General features: G+C 40.9%; 2 protein-coding genes across 6 annotated transcripts in view; one reads left to right on the forward strand and one right to left on the reverse strand.

Annotated features, from left to right (window-relative positions):
• The window catches only part of LOC308198026 (uncharacterized protein), a 424888-nt gene that overhangs the window by 368065 nt on the left and 37200 nt on the right, over positions 1 to 19623 (forward strand). The window lies entirely within an intron of this gene.
• Positions 1 to 19623, reverse strand: part of LOC308198021 (uncharacterized protein) — a 79723-nt gene that overhangs the window by 55928 nt on the left and 4172 nt on the right. The window contains exon 2 of the mRNA XM_080599542.1: positions 2064 to 2253. The gene's annotated coding sequence lies outside the window, so the exon portion shown is untranslated. The remainder of the gene's footprint in view (positions 1 to 2063; positions 2254 to 19623) is intronic.

Genomic DNA, 19623 nt, shown 5'->3' on the forward strand with positions numbered 1-19623 from the left:
AAGTTGCCCACATCATCTTGTAAGCAAACATTAAGATGAAGTTCATTTGTTTGTTGTTGTTTTGTTTTTTCCTTGATTTCTCCACTAGTCTGTATAAGCTCTTGTACGGTCCTTACCACACTATCTAAGAACCACCCAGAAGTGCGTCAAACAACATGACTAACATTTCACATGTGGTTTGGTCTTTCTTCAGCCCACTCCTTGGGGAGAAAATTGCATGCATAATGGAACATTTAGCTTTGGCAGAGTTTTATTTTTTAATTGTTGCTTTTTCTTTCTTTTTTTTTTAAGCCTGTTCCACGTGTTTATTTGAAAATTGGAAAATTATGTCTTGTACTTTTAGCAGAAGTGGGTGATATTTGTGCTGATCCTGAGTTACTACAAGAGCTCATTCTTGGCTGACTCTTGAAGTTCTGGGTTCTTTAAACTCAAGCATTTCCATTTATTACTTCAAAGACAAGGCCTAATGTCTGAAATTTCACTGGTTATCCTCTAGGAGTTAGAATAGGCAACAGAGGATCGATTTGATGTGCTTACAATGCCTGGGGTTATTACAAATCTTTCCATACCATCCTTTCTGATAAATATGAAAGTATTGTGGGATATTCCTTTGGTTCTCAGTGTTGTTTCTGCATGGTATGTCAAGCTCCTATTCCATATTCTGCAGCTACATTGTGAGCTTCTTTTGAAGCAATGTATTGATTTTAAAATTGCTCTCTTGACTTCTTCATCATTGTCCATTTTTATTTAATTGATTTTCTTTCTACATAAGCTTCTGGAGGCTCTGTGAAGTAAAAGTGGGGAAAAAAAGACAAACAGCAACCAACAGCTGGTTTCTTGCTTCTGGTTAAAGCCCCCACTGAATTTCTCAAAGATAAGGTATTAGTGCTAATTTTCTAAACACAACCATCTTTGGTTAATATTGTCTTTATGCCCTGTATCTAAACTCCAACTGATCTCTGGAATCAATATTCTCTTGCGCTGTGTCTTTGTGGCGTATCTTATGATGCTATGTGTTGTTAAAGCAGTTTATTGCTATCCTCGTAGGGTTTGTTTATGCCAGGCAAAGCAGCTAATATGCACGTTTGTGTGTACAACACCCACACCCACTCTCACTCATACGTAGTCAGTAGTCAGTAATAAAAGCACTTTGCTGCTAAATAAATTGAAAATAGTATTAATGCAATAAATGTCCAAGCAGGATTGATTCTGTGTATTTTATAGCATCTGCTATTGCTCTTTGTTTTCAAGCTGCTAATATCTTCAAGTCTGCATAATATTGTTATTTCCAGATGCAATACTGGAGTTTGTCTGAGAGTGCCAATATTGGCTTGTATTATTTAGATTTAAGCTTAGGCAGAGATTAACCACTCCATGTGTGAACAATTTCTTATAGCCTGCATTTCTAAAGTACATCTTAGTTCTTACTTTTATTCATTTTCTATAAAATGCAGAAAATGTCTATCTACTGTTCCTTGAATTTAGTAAAAACTACTGAAATTCAACATAAAAGATCAAATGTATGTATAGTGAGGACAGCGATAACTTTAAAATTATGAAGACAAATTAAACTAACTCTGTAGTAGGAGAAACACCTCTTTGTCCCCCTCTGATTTTTGTTACATTCGAGGAGAATGTTACATGGTATAATAGCACGCTATTATTCTATGTTTACTCCTTCTATGTAGTTCATTTACAAACATAAGGCACAAGAAAGCCGTGATTAGAGTATATAGGTATGGAAAGACATGTTACCAGTTAATGTAATGAAGCAGCATAATTCATTCTTTGCTGTCTACATTATGTAGAGGGAAGCAAATGTACATTAATCATGCAGAAAGCAGGAAATTGAGATGTATGGAAGGGAAGAGTGATATGATACATGAACCCATCCCCCAGCCTCACATAGCTGGCAACAGGTCCATTTTTGAATAATGCATATTTTGACAGATATGTCATTTGACAGGCAGGGCTGACCAGAAGGGATGTAAGGAAGCAGCCACTTATTAGGAAGAGAAAGGAGGGAACAGAGCATGATTACATCTAATGCAAGTAATACTGACCCAGTTAGCATCCGCTAATGCAGAGGTGCTGGCTAACTGACAGCTTTCAGGCAGCAGCCGCCCATGGGGAATCGTCACAGGGCGCGGACGTTCCTGGTGTGTGATGCATCCTGCAGGGGCTGCTACCAAGGCTAAGGCTGCTCAGCACAGTCCAGTCTCAGCTTCCTGACAGCCCTGCTCTGCACGATTCCTACACGGAGAGAGGGGGGATGGGAAGCTGACTTTGTACTGGTTTGTCCTGGGGCAGAAGCAAAATTCAGCCTGCAGGATGCTACCTGTGGGAAAAGCAAGGGAGCAGGCCCTGCAGCCTGCAGGGAAGGGGGAAGCCAAGGGGCAGAACTCCTGCAGAGGGTACAGAAGTGCAGAGAAGCTCCCAGCCCCTCCACTCATCATGCTTGATGTGTACCCATGCTGGGCCTGCCCACATGGCTCACAGAGGGAGACAAACCCATTTAATATCTGCTGTGCCAAGCGGAGCAGCACTTGCATGTTTCTCCCAAAAACTCCTGCTCCTGGGGTGTGCAACCAGCTTGGTGCTTGCTGTGCTAAGACAAGCAAGACAAAAACCCGGAGTCCGCTCAGCTGGTCCCCGACAGAGCTGTGTCTTGGCATCCTTCTGTCACCCTTTCCCTGAGCCATCCGCTCCTCCGAGATGTGCTGCAGAACCGCAACCCCTTCACCACATGCTGCTTTGCCAAGGGAGATGAGCAGATCTTCACAAGGCCTCTGTCCTGGTATAGTCTCTTTATAACCTCCCTTGTGCTGTCATTGGGGCAGGCTGGTGGAGGTGGGACATGGGAGTTAAAATCAGGAGCTTTCCAGTTACAGCACTGCTTCGTGGGCTCTGCTATTCTGCGCCAGCCATGGGAGAAGATGACAAAGGGGCCCAGTGCTTCTGCTTGATTAAATTTCAATTCACAAAAATGCTGCATATGACATTCATATATTCTTTTATAAGCATACATACATTTATACATTATTTCAAATGAATAAGGTCATAAAAAAGATGAAGATTAAATAGAAAAATCACAGAAAAGAAAGCTGCATCTGATGTTCACCAGCCTAGCATGCTCAATGTTATTTTTTTTATCTGCTTCCTATTTTTTCCACCAGTTGTCACTTAAGGAAAGTTAAAATATTTTTTCTTTATTATGAGTCTCAAAAAGAAGATCACTATTTATTTGATTGCAGGTTTATTTCCTTTTCCCCTCTCAGCTCTGTGTTTTATACCTGTCTTGATTTTAGATTTAGTTTGTGGGAATTTATTTTGCTTTTCTATTTCCCCAAATTCCAATATGCTTTATACTTAACAGAGATCAGATAGATCTTACCAAGGTAAAAGATATTTATCTTTCCTAGGTAGTCTTACACCCAGACAAATAGAAAGTAATAAAAATAAATCCATATGGAGAAAAATGATGCTTATGGAATTGTAGGCATAAGCATTGGGTAAGTCTAAACCCTTGCACTGGCTTTAGGTAACATATTTTTACATTTTCTTTATTATGAATTATTGGAGGGCTGTTAGCTGAGAGCTCTGGTTCACTTTAATGGCACACAGTCGTTAAAGTCACTCTCCTTGTTTTTGATTGTTCTGCCCTCCTTTCTCTTTTCCCCTTCTCCCCATATGTTCCCCCACAACAGGAACTGTAGTGTTTTGCTGTGGAAAAATACTTTTTCAAGAGCCCCTGGATGATATTTCCAGTCACATTTTTGCCACATCATTTTGTCTCCAGCTGCCAGAAGAAATTTGAAATGCATCATAGTCACTACTCAAACTGATAACATGTGAGCGGGCCAGAAGAAATTGTTTATAAAATTTCTGACACAGTATGTCTTGTAATACTGCTCTGTGTCATGTTCCATAGTTTTATGTCCTAATCTGACATTATGAGATTACATAATGGATTCGATCTTTGAACAAGTATTCCTTTGAAATGTTTGACAGAGTTATGGCACTTCAGGTATTATTTCTTATTATGGACAGATAGGTCAAATCTGCAAACAATTTAATGGCCATACATCGCTACCCTTGTCAAATCAATTCTCCTAGCAAATGTGCTATCAGCAGTAGGAACATTTAGAAGCCTAATCCTTCAAGGTGCTAAGCTTACCCGTCCTCTTGGCTCCAAGTGGAGGTGAAGGCTCTCAGCACCTCACTAGAGTAGGGCTCCAATTAGTCTGCTTTTATAGTGATGTCGAATGCACGGACTTCCTGTACGTATAGGGTTCAAACTACGCTTTAGATTTACTTCACTGAAACCTGAGAAGACGCTGTACAACTGTGGATTAAAATGGCTCCATATGCTTCTTGGCTCCAGTATGTGCTGAGGATTTCTTTTTTGCTCTCTCTCAGCTGAGAATTCTGCTTTCAGTTCTGCTGAGCTTAAGAAAAATGTGGTGTTCTCATTAACACTTTAACCCTGCTCCCAAATAAATTACCTCACACCACCATTTAGCTTAGCAGCAGCAGGCAAATTGAAAGGATTTGAGGTGTCAAAAGGGGACCAAACTTGACCTCTGAATACTAGGAAAGAAGTATTTCCTTGTTTAAAGAATTGGAGGAAAGAACGGTGCCTGAAATGCACACAGCCTCATGGAGCAAACACTGATATGATTAATACCTCAAAGAGGTTGTCCAAAGAAGTCTTGAAAGATCTGCTAGCTTCCTTTGTTAAAGCACCGACCTTTTGCATGTGTGCATTAGCTGAAGTGCTATCAGCAAGGGGATAACATCGCTTTCCCGTTTTATCTATCTTGCTCTGTAATTTTAGGGGATTTCCTTTTTAACTCATCCAAACTGACAAAAGTGTTAATGAAGGAAAGAAAGATTGCACGCAGAGCCAGATGCAGGACCTGTAAGATTTCCAGGGCGTTTCTTTTGCTTTTTTAAGGCATCAAGGCAAAAGCAGCTCTCATTTCAGGGCACCGTACCGATGCCACATCCCCGTTTCTCCCCAAAGTTGCCACTTTTACACCTCCTCTTTGCAGACATGTCACACACAAGCTTTGTGATAGACAAACAAGCGAACTCCCTGTCAGAGTGACAGCCGTAACACAGAGGGACAAGAGGTGCTGTAACAGACATGAGGCACTGTCACCCCCTCTCTGCTCAGCGTACAGCCAGAGGACAGCACACCAATGGAGCAGCGAATGCAAATGGCAGCAGATTTCACCAGACCCAGGAAGCACGTCCTGGCCCCATCTCCCTGCTGCTTATCCAACACCCTTGGACATGTTTCCCTGCTAAACATTTCAGATATGCAATCCAGAGCTGAGGGAGAAGGAGACAGGGTCATGACCATGAAGTCTGAGAGGGAATGTGTGCGCCTGGGAGGCTGTGGGCGGTGCAGTATGTTCCCTCAAGCCTCGTGCAGGTGCACTGAATAAATCATCCCCAGATTGCTTTAAAGTATGCATGAACATTTTTGTAGCCACAGGAGCATGTTGTGAGGGTGTCTGGGAATGAAAGGAGGGTCAGCACTGGCTCTGTATCAGTATGAAAGATAAGCAATCTAAATCAGGGAGTACGTGGTGCTTGTTGGGAGACTCGGATAGTCCTGGAGCACCAGCTGAAAAAGGAGGATGAGCAAAATGCAGCTCTGGTATTGGACCTTGTTCTGAAGCCAGAGCTAAAGGTGATAAGACCTCTGAATACAATGGCTGCAAATGATTTGTTTCTGACTCTGTAGGGCCCTGCTGTGAAGAGCCCTGGAGTCATGACTTTAAGAAAAAAAAAAAAAAAGACTTTTTAATTGTCAGAGATAAAATAAATTCCATGTCCTAATGCTGATTGCTTAAATATGTTGTTTTTTTGTTTGTTTTGTTTTGTTTTTTTTTCAGAAGCTACTAAAATAAATGTTGTAAACAGGTGGTTTTAAATATTTCTTCACGGTAACATGGTGTCTCTGCTTGCTAGGAAGGCATTTGTGTTCATAGACAAGCAAAATCAATATGCACCTATTCAATATAAATATTCCAATATAAAAGTTCATTCTATATTAACAGACTCCTGAAGAAGCAGCATTTAGCTGTAGTACTGCATAGTGTTAAGTAGTGATGGCAAAACTGATGTTAACATCGAATGAGAATGAATAAGATCTAAGTTGATAATGGGAAAATACCTCTCGTAGCACATTCACTAAATTGTATTTATCTAATTCTTCCCTTATATTTCTTCTTTCCATTGTATTTCTTCTGAAGTATAGTTCATTGTATTTTCTTCTTGCCATTCCAGTTTATCGCAAAAGTATGAATTCCTACTATGTTGACTGAGCCTGTGTATAAACGTGCATGCACACACATAACATTCTTAAGGTGATTTGAACAGCTTTGGCTTTTCAATAGGTATTTCAGGAGTCCTCAGTAACTCTCAGTGAAGGCACATTGTAAAAACAAGGGAAGTATTTTATTAAATCTTTCCTTCTACATTAAGTAATTCTGGTTTCTTTTAGGAAGTGCACAAGAAGGGACATTTTGACAATGAATGTAGTGAAATTACAGCACTTTGACACTGTTTTGAATAAACAGGAAGATATATAATCTTATTTCTGCATTTTTCATAGAGGTGTTGGCATGGTTAAAATCACCTCATATTTGCCATTACGAGACTGTGGTCTGACATGTTTATTGTTCTCTGAATTTTTAATCAGAACAGCTGAGATTTGCTGTGACTCACAATGATTTTTTAATCAAATAAAAATGTTTGACTATTCCTGATAATGAGTTGACAGAAAAATAGGTTGATTTGTTCCTGTTAAAAAAATAAAATAAAATAAGCAGATGTTGAAAAAAGCTTTTCCATGCATTGGCACAGGAACGTTGTCAGGATACTTGTTCTGCTGCTCAGGGCCTGTCTGATCCTATTCTTGGGGAAAAATCTACCACATTCAGCAAGGTCTCCAGCAAAAGCATTGGACAGAAAAAAAAATCGGAAAAAAACACTGAAGTAATTCAGCTTCTGTGAGTTTACAGATTCAGTCATGTTTAGTAATGCAATCATGTAGATGTCACTAGAGGTAGCGTCTGCATCTTGGCAAAAGCATCGTCTCGGTGAAGCTGCAGTGACCATGCAGCTGCTGCCCTTCACCTCTGCGCTGCTCAACAGATTAGTAACGTGAATTTTGCACCCTTTCCTAAATCAGTGGCTGTTAGGAACTGCTAAGCCAAAATATTGTCAGTGCGTCTTCACTTTATCTGCATTTTTAACCGGAAGATATAAATGATTTTAAAAAGCATCAGTTAATAAAGATATGCATTTGTTATCAGGGATTTTTAATTTTTATTCACAAAGCTCAGGAATGTGATATCAAATTGTATATGGTTTCATCCTGTAAAAATAACATTCAAAATTGTGTATGTGTGTCATCTTCAACTAGCAGAGCACTGTAGTGTGTGCTTAATTTTAGATATATAAGTAAATTCCATGGAAGTTAAATGAAATAAAAAAGTATACTTTGAATGTTTTTCCAAATATGTATACATATCCAACAAGTATCTCAATCAAGTTTACTTGCAACACCTTAAATATAAACAAAGCAATTACTCTCAAGTTATACTCACAGGTACCACTTCTGCACTTGCAAGACGTACTATGGGCTTGAGAAAATTGTTGTAGGTTGACATTCTCTACAGATTACACAACCAGATCAGATTTTCATAACATTTTTGGCCGTACAAATACAAGTCCTAAGCCTATGCTGGCTATAAATGAGAAACAATTTAGTAAGTGAGCTCTTTTCCTTTCACAAATAACCAGAAGCACCACTTTACAGACCTATTCAATAAAGCTGAGCCAGGTCTTAAAACTTTATCTTTCCTTTTTCTTTGTATGATCTACTGATTTAAATATTTAAATGACTGCTATCAGTTTAATATGCTTTGATCACATAAAAATATATGATTAAGAACCCCAGTGGCTTTGTCTGTATCAGTGCTAATATATCCATTTACAAAGGCTATTGTCTGAGCTCCTGAAAGCAAGATATCAATAAGGGTTTAGTTTATTGGATAAGTAGCCACGTTTCTTAAAGAAATACGGAATTGCATGTATACCCTTGAGAGAATTTCTTAAGAAATTCGTGACCAAGAAGTTTGCCTCCTAAATTTCTAGATAGCTCAAGCAGTGAAGGACTAAGAGAGAGTTGAAGGCTCAGAGCTGATGGTGGGAGGGAACCACTGATGTCTGTAGTCCAGCCTCGTGCTCAGATCAGGTCTATTGCCATCTCCAAACCAGGCCAGCCAGAGCTTTGTATAGCCAAGCCTCAAAAACCTACTAGGCTGAAGGTTTGAAAGGCTCCCTTGCTGACCTGCTCCAGCACTGTGCTGCCTCCAGGGGCATCGCAGAAGTACTGGTGTTCAGCATTGTGCTCAGCAGGAGCCAAAGGCCCACAGAGGTCGTTGCCAGGTGGCTTAGTGGAGGTTTGTATCTTATTTATATTAGAATTTTCTGCCCACTCCCGAAGAGAAGTAGCAAACTAGAGACCAGGAATTAGTCTGGCTTGTCATTTTTGTTGAGTTCATTTTGTCTTATCTGAGACTTTCACTTACTAGCAGAGGTCTCCCAAAAGTGGAAAAGTTTGCCACAGAAGCAAATTCAGACACTGTACTTTGAGTGGGGTGGGACTGACGAGTCTCACTTGTATTAGAGGATCACACTAAAGAACCTCTGCAGCTTGATCCAGCAGCTCCTGGCGAGAGATTAAGCAAGCCACATGATCTAGCTAGAAGTCTGTTGTGATCCTGAAGATCTTGGAAATGTAAGCAATACATTCAAATGTAATGTTGGAAGCAGGTTGTTGCTTGCAAGCTCATTCCAGCCTGCAAGCTTGCTGCAGCTTGTGAATTTAATTTTAGCTCTGGAACTTGCTCCAGTTTTGAAGGATTACAGAAATCCTGAAAGAAGCCAGATTTCTCACATGCACCAAGAATAGCGTGTTTTCTTAAGAATTAAGCCCCCTCCTCCCCCCTTAAAAAATGAGTGTGCTCCCAACACCAAGGTTTTGAACAGGGTTTTCCCACCTGTCAAACACATGCTGGGCCACCTGGCCATTGCTGTGCTATTTGATAGCAATTATTCCTCACTCCTTTCTTCCCAGCAGCTCCAGCTTTGCTACAAGGATTTAATTAGTGAGCTTTTCCCAGCCCCAGAAACAAGGAGACGCAAAGAAGACCAGGAGCCAAAAGAGTTTGGTGCTGCATTTTGTATTGTGTCCTGCTTTGCTTTGTCTCTGCCACCCGCATCATCAATAAAACAATAAGACTATCTTAAAAGTTAGAGCAGCATTTGTTTGACTAACAGCCTGCTCCTTACAAAGTATTTGTATTTGAGCTTATTGAACATTCATTATGTATTAGACACTCAGCCTTGTAAAATTGATCCAGGAGAGGCACGCCATACCGGGATTTGCCTCGCCTGCAAACAGCAGCTCAGGCTGTCATCCCCAAAAGCAGAGATCGCAGCCCAAATCCTGCTTTGCCCAAAGCAGCAGGACAAGGCAACAGGGCAGCGGGCTTGCCCACGTGTTGAAATTGAGAGGGGGGACACTGAGACTGACCCACCAGCAGCTGGGCTTTAAGGCTTGAAATAACCCTGCAGCCCTTAGGCAGGGGCTGGCAAAGGCAAAAAGTGTCGCACACATGGCTCATGGACAATGCCATACTATTCATACAAACACAGCAAATACACGTATAGAGAGATAAAATTAAAAAATAAAAAATAAAATTTGAAATAAAATTTAAAAAGAAAAAAAAATCTGTAATATAGTCATGTAATCAAGGAATATATTGCTTTAGTTTCCGCATTCAAGAAGATAGCACAGCAAAAGCTTTCTGAGGCAGCCTACCAGTAAGAGCACAATAATAGCTCTTTTCCTGACCATTAATTCACACATCATGCAATCAGTCAAATGAATCTGTCCTCCTTTGCAGCTCTTGTGGAGATTGCTGTCCTCTCAGCTCCAATGAAAGGGACCCTGACTCAGTAGCCTGTGTCTTCCTTTAATTAGAGCCAGTGATGGCCCACGGACAGGATCATTTTGCCAACGGCCATATATCACACGGCCGTCGCTCCCTGGCACCAGCAGATTGCTGTCTATAAACACAGCATCTTTGATATGGAGACAGCGAGCATGGGAACACCCTGCGAGGCCACAAAGAGAGCTCTTCTAGACCTTCTCTCTGAGGCTGTCCCACACTGTCTGGCTGGGTTTTCCTGTGATCCCAAGCTTTAATTTTGATCCCATATCAGAGCTGAAAGTGGCCTGTCAGCCTTGAACGAGCCCTTTGAAAATGCCTGTGTAGGCAGTCTCATCTCAGCACTGAGTTTAACTGCTCCAGAGCAATCTGCATTTTAAGGAGAAACAGCTTTGTCAGTCCATCAACTTTCCTCTGTTGCTGCTGCTGCATATTTTATGTCACCACCATAACACAAAATGAATATTCCATATTGCAAAATTAATACTGGAAATATTTCCTGTGCATTTTATGGAATTATCTGTGCTTAGCTTTCTCATGATTGCCTTGCTTTCCTCTCTAGAGAATTAATAGGATCATTATCAAGGGCAAACAAGCCTGGAATTAATCTGATTTAATGTTTAATTATTACTTATGATGATTTTTAGATTACATACCGGCATTGTAGACTGCCATTTTACAAGCCAGAACAGAGAGATGCATGGTATGCTGGGGCACTGGGATTACTTTGAGACTTCGTCAGTGACGTTTTTCGGCAGCAGCATCAGAGACTGCGTGGGGTGAGGCTTAGTGCAAATTGCTGTTCTCTAATCAAGAGAGCAGGAACAGCGCTTGGACAGGAAGCTGAAAAAAATAATAAAAATTTTAAAGCTGAACTGAGAGCCACCACTTGGATAATTTAGTATCAAGCACAGCTCAGGTCTCACAGCTTTCTCTGGCAGCAGCTGTTGTCTGGGAGGTTGCACCGAGCAACTGCTATGGAAAGAAAAAAGAAAGAACCTGAAATAATATTGCTGCACGTGTGTTCATTATCACCTATGTAAATGGGATGGAGAATTTCCGTAGCTTCTTTTGAAGACTGATAGGGTTGTGGGTTTGGGTTGTGGTGGTGGTGGTGGTTTTTGTTTTTGTTTTTGTTCTCATTTGTGTGTACCTGAGCCTGCCTTGTGTGGTGAAATCCTAAACAATACAGATGAAATTTTGGCCTCCCTGAAGTTCATGGAAAATATCCAATTGGTTTCAAGGACAGGGAGGCAGTAAGAGGCTGATTCTCACCTACTCTTTGCTGTCTGAGAAGCCAAGCATTGAGCAGGGCGGGTGTTTCAGTACCCACAGGAAGAATTTAATCTTCCAGAGGGCACTTTCCTCAGTCAAGGAGCAAAGGCAGGCACCTGTCCGTGCTAAAAGTCCCGTGGCAGCAGGACCTGCACCATCCCCGCTGCCTGCCTTACTCTGCAGCGGCACATTTAGGAACAGGTTGTGCCGAGGAGCTCTGCGCCAGGGCGAGCCAGAGCCACAGCGGCACGCAGGAGGGCTGAGCTCTGCTGGGGATGTCCTGAAGATCTTCAGTGCAGCCTGTGGGCAGCCTCTTCCTGGGAAGACAGGGATCACACATAAGTAAAATAGGTCTCTTTTTTTATGGTTTAGGGCTCTGCACTAGGGGAATGGATGCGTGATGATCTCTTGAGGACTCTTCCTAATCTGTCTAAGCCCTGAAACCCCATGTTCATCAGTGTGTAGGCATCAAAATCAATAGCACGGCAGCACTGTCCCTGTAAAGCCGGGGGTGCAGGCACTGGGGTAGCGCTGTCTACAGCAGGGTTTGTGGTCTGCATTACTGCAGAGCGGGGTGGGAGCAGGAGCTGTGTCCTCAGGTCTAGCAGGGTTGAAAATACTCTGTTTCTACTCCCTTTACGCAGAAGAAATAATTGCTCTTATATTTCTCTTTTTCTCTTCTTCATTTTTTTTTAACTTGAAGAGTGATGGAGCTAAATAATGGAGCTAAAGGGTGACTAAACACTGAATGCAAATTTTTTAATTTAAAATAGGACTTATCACCTCCCAGCAAGTTCCAGATAAATTGTACCTAAAAACTCCTTATTAAACATTGCTTATTGTTGTTCACCTTTGAAATTTAGTTTACATAAAGATTTAGGGGTAGGGCCAAATAATTACATGGCAGGATAATCTGTTCTGCTTATATATGGTTATAATCATTTAAAAAATCTATCCATGGAGTAGTTCAGGAACAAATATTCCTCAGCAGCTATTTTGGGTCAACTCAATGCATAGTCTATTAGAGGTATTACTTCTGCTGCAGAGTAATGAATCATATTTGCAGTCAGGAAGTCACTTGTGTAATTGTCACTAAATATAATGAATACAGTGCTATTTAAAGGGTTTCGGGACTGCCTGATGTTATGGAAGGTGCTATTTCTCTGGAGCAGGAGGGTAGAAGCCCGATAGCCCAGCTGCCTTCAGTTCTTATAATGAAAGAAAGGGCACTGCCAGGATTTGTGCAATGGGATGCTGTCACACTCAGAGTTCCTAGGTAAAGTTAAAAAAGGGCTTCTTAATTTGGAAAATTTAGTTCTCAACTGCTTATAAAAGTATAGCAGAATTCCTCTGTGTATTAAAGCCTAGCTTATTAGTTTAAAAATCGTTTCTTTTGATTATTTATTCTGAGGCCTGTGTTAACAGCTCTAAAACCCACATTGCGAATCGAAGCAGAGACTCTGAAAATACCCTGATTGTGGCAGACAAATTCCCTGGTGCTTCGTTTGACAAAAAGATGGATTAGAACAAGCTCTGGAGTGTTATTATTACCACCTCCATGAAAGATTGTTTCTTTTATTTGTATTAATTAGTGATTAGTGCTTTATATGACTTCAGCTCTATCAGATGTTTTGAACAAGATGTATTGCTTTCCATAGTTTCTTATCTGAAGGGAACCCTGACAGAAAAGCGGTGTCTCAGCCCGTGGAGCACAAGGAAGCCATTCGTGTGGCCACACACTGCACTTGGGGGCTGACATGTAAGTGGAGAGTCTCTGTGTCACGGCAGAAAGCCCAACCAAAGTCCTCTGAGGGGAAGCAAAGCGAAGGGCAGCACTTGGCCTCTACACCGTCATCATATGTAGAGGGTGTGGGAGATGTCATAGCCAAAGGCTTCATAGACAGTGCGGCCTCTTGCTGCCAGACAAATGTTATGGGTCAGACAGCAGCTCCCGGTCTTGCAGCTGTTGGTGTGGCTCTGGGTCGTTACAGCTCATCCTGGAGGGCCTTCTCGTCCAAATACTCCTGCCTTCACTTTCGCTGTTCAGTATGAACAAAGGCCTTTTTTCTGCCTAGGAAAAGGCACTTGAAGGAGAAATTACATAGATAGATGGAGAAGGCTGTGTTTAAGAACCTTAAAATATTACTGATCCCAGGTTTAGCCTGAGGAGATCTCAAAATGGAAAAACCCAAGGCAGGTTGCTAAGACTTAGGACCGCACTTCAGCATCCTATCTGAGAAGAAAAAAGAGTCTTCCTGAGATTCACAGGTCTGATTTCATGCCTTTTGTGCATAAAAAGGACCATATCATCTTGGATGTGATGAAGAGGGGCAGTTGTTTAAGGTACCACTTAACTCAGGACAGATATTTTGTCAGGTGGCTGTACAAAAGTCAGTGGTGTGCCGTCTGTGGCCCAGGTTTTGTTACAAGGGTAGTTTTAAAATAGCCCATTGTACGTCATCAGCTGATCTGTCATTTTCCATAATTCATGAGCACTGGGGCAAGATTAGACAATAGAGTCTTGGACGAGAATTCATTAATTTCCTTCATGTTTTTAGAAATGTCAGAGGTGTAAAGCTGAGAATAATAAAAGTCAAACTCCCTAGATATATCTACTGTGTTAGGAAGAATATTACTCTGAGCATCCCTGATAGTACACAGTGTCTTAGTGTGCATGTGTCTTTAATTGGTATGCAAGGAGTTTATCTACTTTACTGCCTGCACTTATCAGAAAAGATATAAAATGGGATGGTGATAATGGCCGCCTTCAAAGAAAAAGATATGTTCTTTCAAGGGTGTAAGTGCAATAAATCTTTCTAGTTTAAGGGCTCACTGGAAGCAGAAGGATTCTGTTCTGCTGACAACTGAATGTGGGAAACTTTCCCAGGGGAAAACAAATCATGTTTCTCTATTCAAAATATAGTAAAAAGTCACTGAGATGCAGTACTCCAGAATGTATATTACAATATTTCCTATTGACTCTTTTTTCAATTAAGACACGCTTACATACTAAAATGTTTCTCAGATAGTTAATATAAGGTACCTGGCACTGAACACACTTAGAATACACTTGTGAATAGTTCCCACAGTAATCTGCAGTTCAAATCAAAAAAAAAAAAAAAAGAGAGAGATTAAAAATAACCTGTTTACTTTAGGTCTTTCTGTTGTTTTGCTTGTCTGTTTGTTTTGTTGATGTTTTTTTGTTTGTTTAACTATACAATAGGAATTAATTTGACTGGAATAAAAGAGACAATGCTGAGTTACTTGCTATTCCAGAAACATTCTGTGCATCTATGGAAAGCAGGGTTAATACTACAGGCACCTACAGGGTCTTTTGTGAGTTGAAAAGAAATCAGTCCATTTACTTTAGAAAACCCCACATTATTCATAAGAATCAAACATTGTGCCTGACTGTTATGGAGAAACAAAGACAAGGGTATTTTAAATTGATCTGTCAGGATGGTGCTTGCCAGTGCTCACTTTGTTCATGCGGCCAACAACTGATGTTAGCATGAATTTAAATAATTCGTCTTGCTTTGAATAATGACCAGGAAAGTTGAGTAATGGTATCTAACAAATTTGCTAACTTTTGAGGAGCTTGCTCTTATCTGAGACTGTTTGCTCATCTCCCCCCCGCTCCTAATTGCAGCGAGGTACTCCACACAGCCTATGACTAAACATAATACAATTTGATTTGTGTTGCAGTGTTCTCCAAAGAACAAATCTGTAAAATTACAACATGTGAAAGCTTAACACAATGATATAAAATGGCAGTGGCATGGTTCATATCTTAAACTGACAGACTGATGGTGATTATTGCAAGGACAATGCCCTGCATATGTCAAACGATTTGCAAATAATTTATGTCACCTTATCCTCCATTATTGTTTTTGCAGAGGACATAAACTGTGTCACTAATATTAAACTGTCGGAAAAAAAAAGCCTACCTCAGCTTTTTCCTAGCTGAGAATGCAAAGACATCTGCACAGAGACAAACATGCATATGGCCGTCATTTGTCCAACATCTTACACATTGTGAAGGTTTTTTACTTGAAATGCCAACCTATGTGGCAGATGATGTATGTGTTTCTTCAGTCCTGTGATTACCAGCACAGAGCTGCTCTGCAGTGCTCTTCACCTCATCAGTTCCACAAGCTGCACTCCAAGGTGTGTGAAACATTTGCAGGAAGATGGCATCTGACATGCAGCAAGGCAAAAGCATTCTGGTGTGAATATTTGACTCCAGATTTTGTTCAAATCAGGGTCAGATTCTGACCTGGAGAAATTAGTGTGGGTAGAGATTTAGCACTACAAAATAGCAATTTGAAAACTGGAATGAATATATTTTAAAGATTGGAAAGCAAAGGAAAGTGGTGCTGTCTCCTGGGTGACTCACAAGGGGCTGCAACAGAGAGGGGAAGGGGGAAGTCTTTATAAATGACCTGGGTTTTATTCGTTTGGAAATAAGCAGAGGACAAAGCACTCTTGGTTATTTCTATTTGTTAAGTTGCATCATCTCAACTGCTGGGTTCTTTGTTTAGGTTTTGATGGTTCATTTATTACTACCAAGAAACGCCTTTGAAGGGTTATTTTCAGAGGCTGTTGTGGTTAAAAGAGAAGCAAAGAATGCGGTGTGATGGCTGGAGTGTGGAGCTGGAAAGCCAGCCTCAAGCCTCCTGGTCTAGATTTTGCCCTGCTCACATTTGGGACAAATTAATTGCAACTGCTGTGGCTTGACTCAACTCTTCTGTCAGACAGGTTTTTAGATCTGACTCATCCACTTGGATAAGTTTGCCAAATATTTTGTAATCTTTGGCTAGAAATCACTCGTTTGATTGCAGACGAGTGACGTTTCAAATGTGTCATGTAGTGATGCATCAAACAACTTCTGCTGGCTTCAGCGCAAGTGATGGCTCCAACTCACTGTGGTGAGGAGCACAACATACAGAGAAACTCACTGATCTGATTTAAGGATTGAAAGGTAACTCCGGTCTCTTATTGCTACCAGTTTTTCCTCTTTTGAAAGCCTCATTTAAGCATTTCACACTTTTAACCCCCTCAGGAGTGAGGAATCTGCTCCTTGCCCTTCCAAGCTTTTCTCAGCCTGCTTCTCAGTAAATCACATTTTATGACTACATTGATCATTTTTATTATCATAATACAAGAATGCCAAAGAAATTTGAGAGAGATGCATTATCCAAATGAGCTTTAATCTTACTTCCCATTATTTTGCAGTGGTGAATTTTTTCAAAAAAAAAAAAAATACTTCATTATTGCAATTTTTTTATGATTCATAAATTAGAAAAGCAGATTTTAGGTATTCTAGTCTATAAAAATACACCATGTAGCTGATTTGCTTTATAAGCCCTCTGTTTCCTGTGGAACCAGCATTTGGAGTCACTATCGCAGAAGGTGATAGGGTTGTAGGATGCTTCTTAGTCTGAACAAATCCTAGAAAGCATGCTGGCTTCTCTGTTTCCTCCAAGGAGATTTTACTAGTGTGAGGAATCTCGTTCAGTGCAGACTGCGTGATGGGGTCCACAGGCCCAAGCTTCTCTTCCCAGTGCAGGAAGACCAGGAAGCAGCACCAAAGGTGGGGGGGTCTCACAAACAGGAAGGAGCAGCTGGACGGCGCCAGGAACATGCACCGAACCAAATGAAAGCTCCTCCTTTGAAACAGGAATGCAGGAGCTGTCCTATGTGTCTCAAAAGTGTTTGCATCAGCTGACGGGCAGCGTTACAGCAGTGTGTTTCAACACAGTAGAAAGACCTTTGCACTCATGGTAGTACAGAAGCTAACAGCCAGATCTAGCCTAATTCTGGTGATCTTCACATACATGTGCATGAAACTACCCGCCTTTTACAAAACACTATAGCCTATGACAAAATATGCTGGGGATAAATTTATTTAAGTAGATAAAAGTGTACCCTTCCCATAATGCTCCCAAACTAATCTTCATCAACTGGTTCCTTAAACGTGCCACAACACAGACTTAAGCTGCAATTGAAAGAGATCTCGGTGATAGTCTGTAATCTTAGCTATACACTTCTTGGCTAGGAGGCATCATAGATCAAGATACTGCTCACTTCTGGGGGAAAGAGCCAACAGGAACTGCAGAGGAATTTTAGAGAGGAATTTACAGGAATCAAGGTAGAAACAGAAGTGGACCTAAAGGGAAGTTTTTATTATCTTCAGAAGAAAAGAAAGTGGAAGCTCTTAGCCTAACAGATGGCTAACATCTGAAAAATGAGAGGTAATTTTCACAGAATAATCTCAGGTGATAATCCTAGGCCTCAATGACAAAACTGTTGATCACAAGAGTGAGAGAATGGTGTGACCAGGAATAGATAGCTTCAAAGTCAAGAAAACCTGGCCAAAATTTTACTTTGGCGTCCTTTCACGGATAGTGGCAGATGTATGACAAAGGAGGTGGGGTGGACCTGCTGCTGAAATAGTTTTTTTTCAGGAAGAAGTGGTAGAAAGCGTAAAGTGTTTCTGAGAGACGTTCCCCCCTCCAGTGCCCACACCAAGGCTCATTCAGGTGTCCTCTGATGGCTGCCTGCTTGCCCTAGGAAGATGATCTGTTCTCCAAGCCCTTAGCTGCTGCTCTTACTTTCTGCGATGGAGCATTCTCTTCATTCATGTTTCAAATCCTTGTCACTGAACTGGAGTCACAAAACCTAGAAGAATGATGATTTGAGCAGCATTTGTAGAGGTGGCCATCATGTCCCACATCCCCGAGATCTCTAAATTTTTTCTCAAATGCAAAATGAACTCTTAGGTAAAAAATAATTAATTAATTAATTAATTACCTGAGGGGGCATTTATGTGAGGCAAAGCTTTCTTAAAAAAAAAAAAAAAAAAAAAGGTCTTTATTAGCAAACGGGAATACTGTCAACATTAAGCCAAACAGCAAAGGCATGAATGAGCTCATGCTAACCTCTCATGTCAGCTCACAGTTTCAAGTCAGCCTTTGTGCGTGCTGGCTTGGTGGACAGCAGTAATTTTGGCTGCCACAGAAGTCAGCAGGAGCAGCCAGACTGCGTGGACAGTGGGAGGCTCTTCTCTTCAACCAGCACCACATTTGAAGTCTGCAGCGGTAGATCAGAACGTTCATTGCTCTCTGTGCAAAAAGCCAACGTCTTCTTTCCAGAAAATGCATTAGGTGGAGCCAAAAGGGGCCTCTAAAACATGTGGTTTTTTTTCTTTTTTCTTTTTTTTTTTTTTTCTTTAAGCCACAACAAACAAAATTGAATCCAAAGTTGCTGTTCGCTTTCAGTGGTGGCTCGTCGCTACTGGCCTGAGTTCCTCAACTGTATTCGAAGCTGAGAGTAAGTTTTTATGCGTTTTTTATGAGCCCAGAAAATAGAGTTTCTATGGACAGCTACATGGTCAGCTCCTCAGCTCCCTGCAATGGTCTTGCAGGAAGAGGATGTGGCATGATATGGTGGTTTATGGCTATAATAGTACACAGAGACCTCACTTCAATGTATCCAGTGTAGGCCAACCCTTTTTTTATTTACATGTGAAATACTTCTGATCAGGTGGCTAGATTTTTTTAATATTTTTTTTTAATCCAGTAGGTGACTAATGTTCCCAGTACATGGAAACAGTTACCTGGTTATAGGCTTCTACTGATGTTGCTTATTTTGTTTCCTGCACCCCTATTATTGCCTTCACACAATGGTGTTTTGCCAGTCTGGTAGCTGTTCTATAGCAAAACCTTCCAGCCCAGACAAGCCCTGAGTTAGTTATTTCAACATCTCTTTCGAGGTGATTACACAATGGGTCTTGAGCTGCTTGCCAAATGCTACTTTTTGCAAAGTTGGCAATGGGGCGGGAGCCAAGTATTGCAAACCTCTGACGCAGATGAATGCATGTTAACAGTTAGTGAATGACAGAGGAGAGATCAGCCAGGAAAGTTTCAAACTACATCACAGCAAAGCCTGACTTTGCTAATGCTTTTTACTTCCAACTCCCACTTTTATCCTAAGATCAGATAACGAGTAGCACTTTTTCTTTGTAACAATTCATTAATCAGAGAAATGATCCTTGCTAGTGTTTAGATGTTTTACTTAATTTGGTACTTCTGGCCTGCTGCCCCAGCAGTGCCAAAATTATTATTTCTCACCCAGCAGGTGATAAATAACAACTTCAGTCATGATTAATACCATGAATTTCTCAACCTGACTAATGCAAAAAACTTCAAACCTGCAGAACAAGTGGGTGATAATTGTTGTGAGAGCCATTGGAGCTGCACTCTGCTTGTAAAGAAAGAAAGCCACGGGAAATGAAGCGTTTTCTAGCAGC

The sequence above is a fragment of the Anser brachyrhynchus genome (genome assembly GCF_964034855.1).
Source record: "Anser brachyrhynchus genome assembly, chromosome: 7".
Classification (NCBI taxonomy): domain Eukaryota; kingdom Metazoa; phylum Chordata; class Aves; order Anseriformes; family Anatidae; genus Anser; species Anser brachyrhynchus.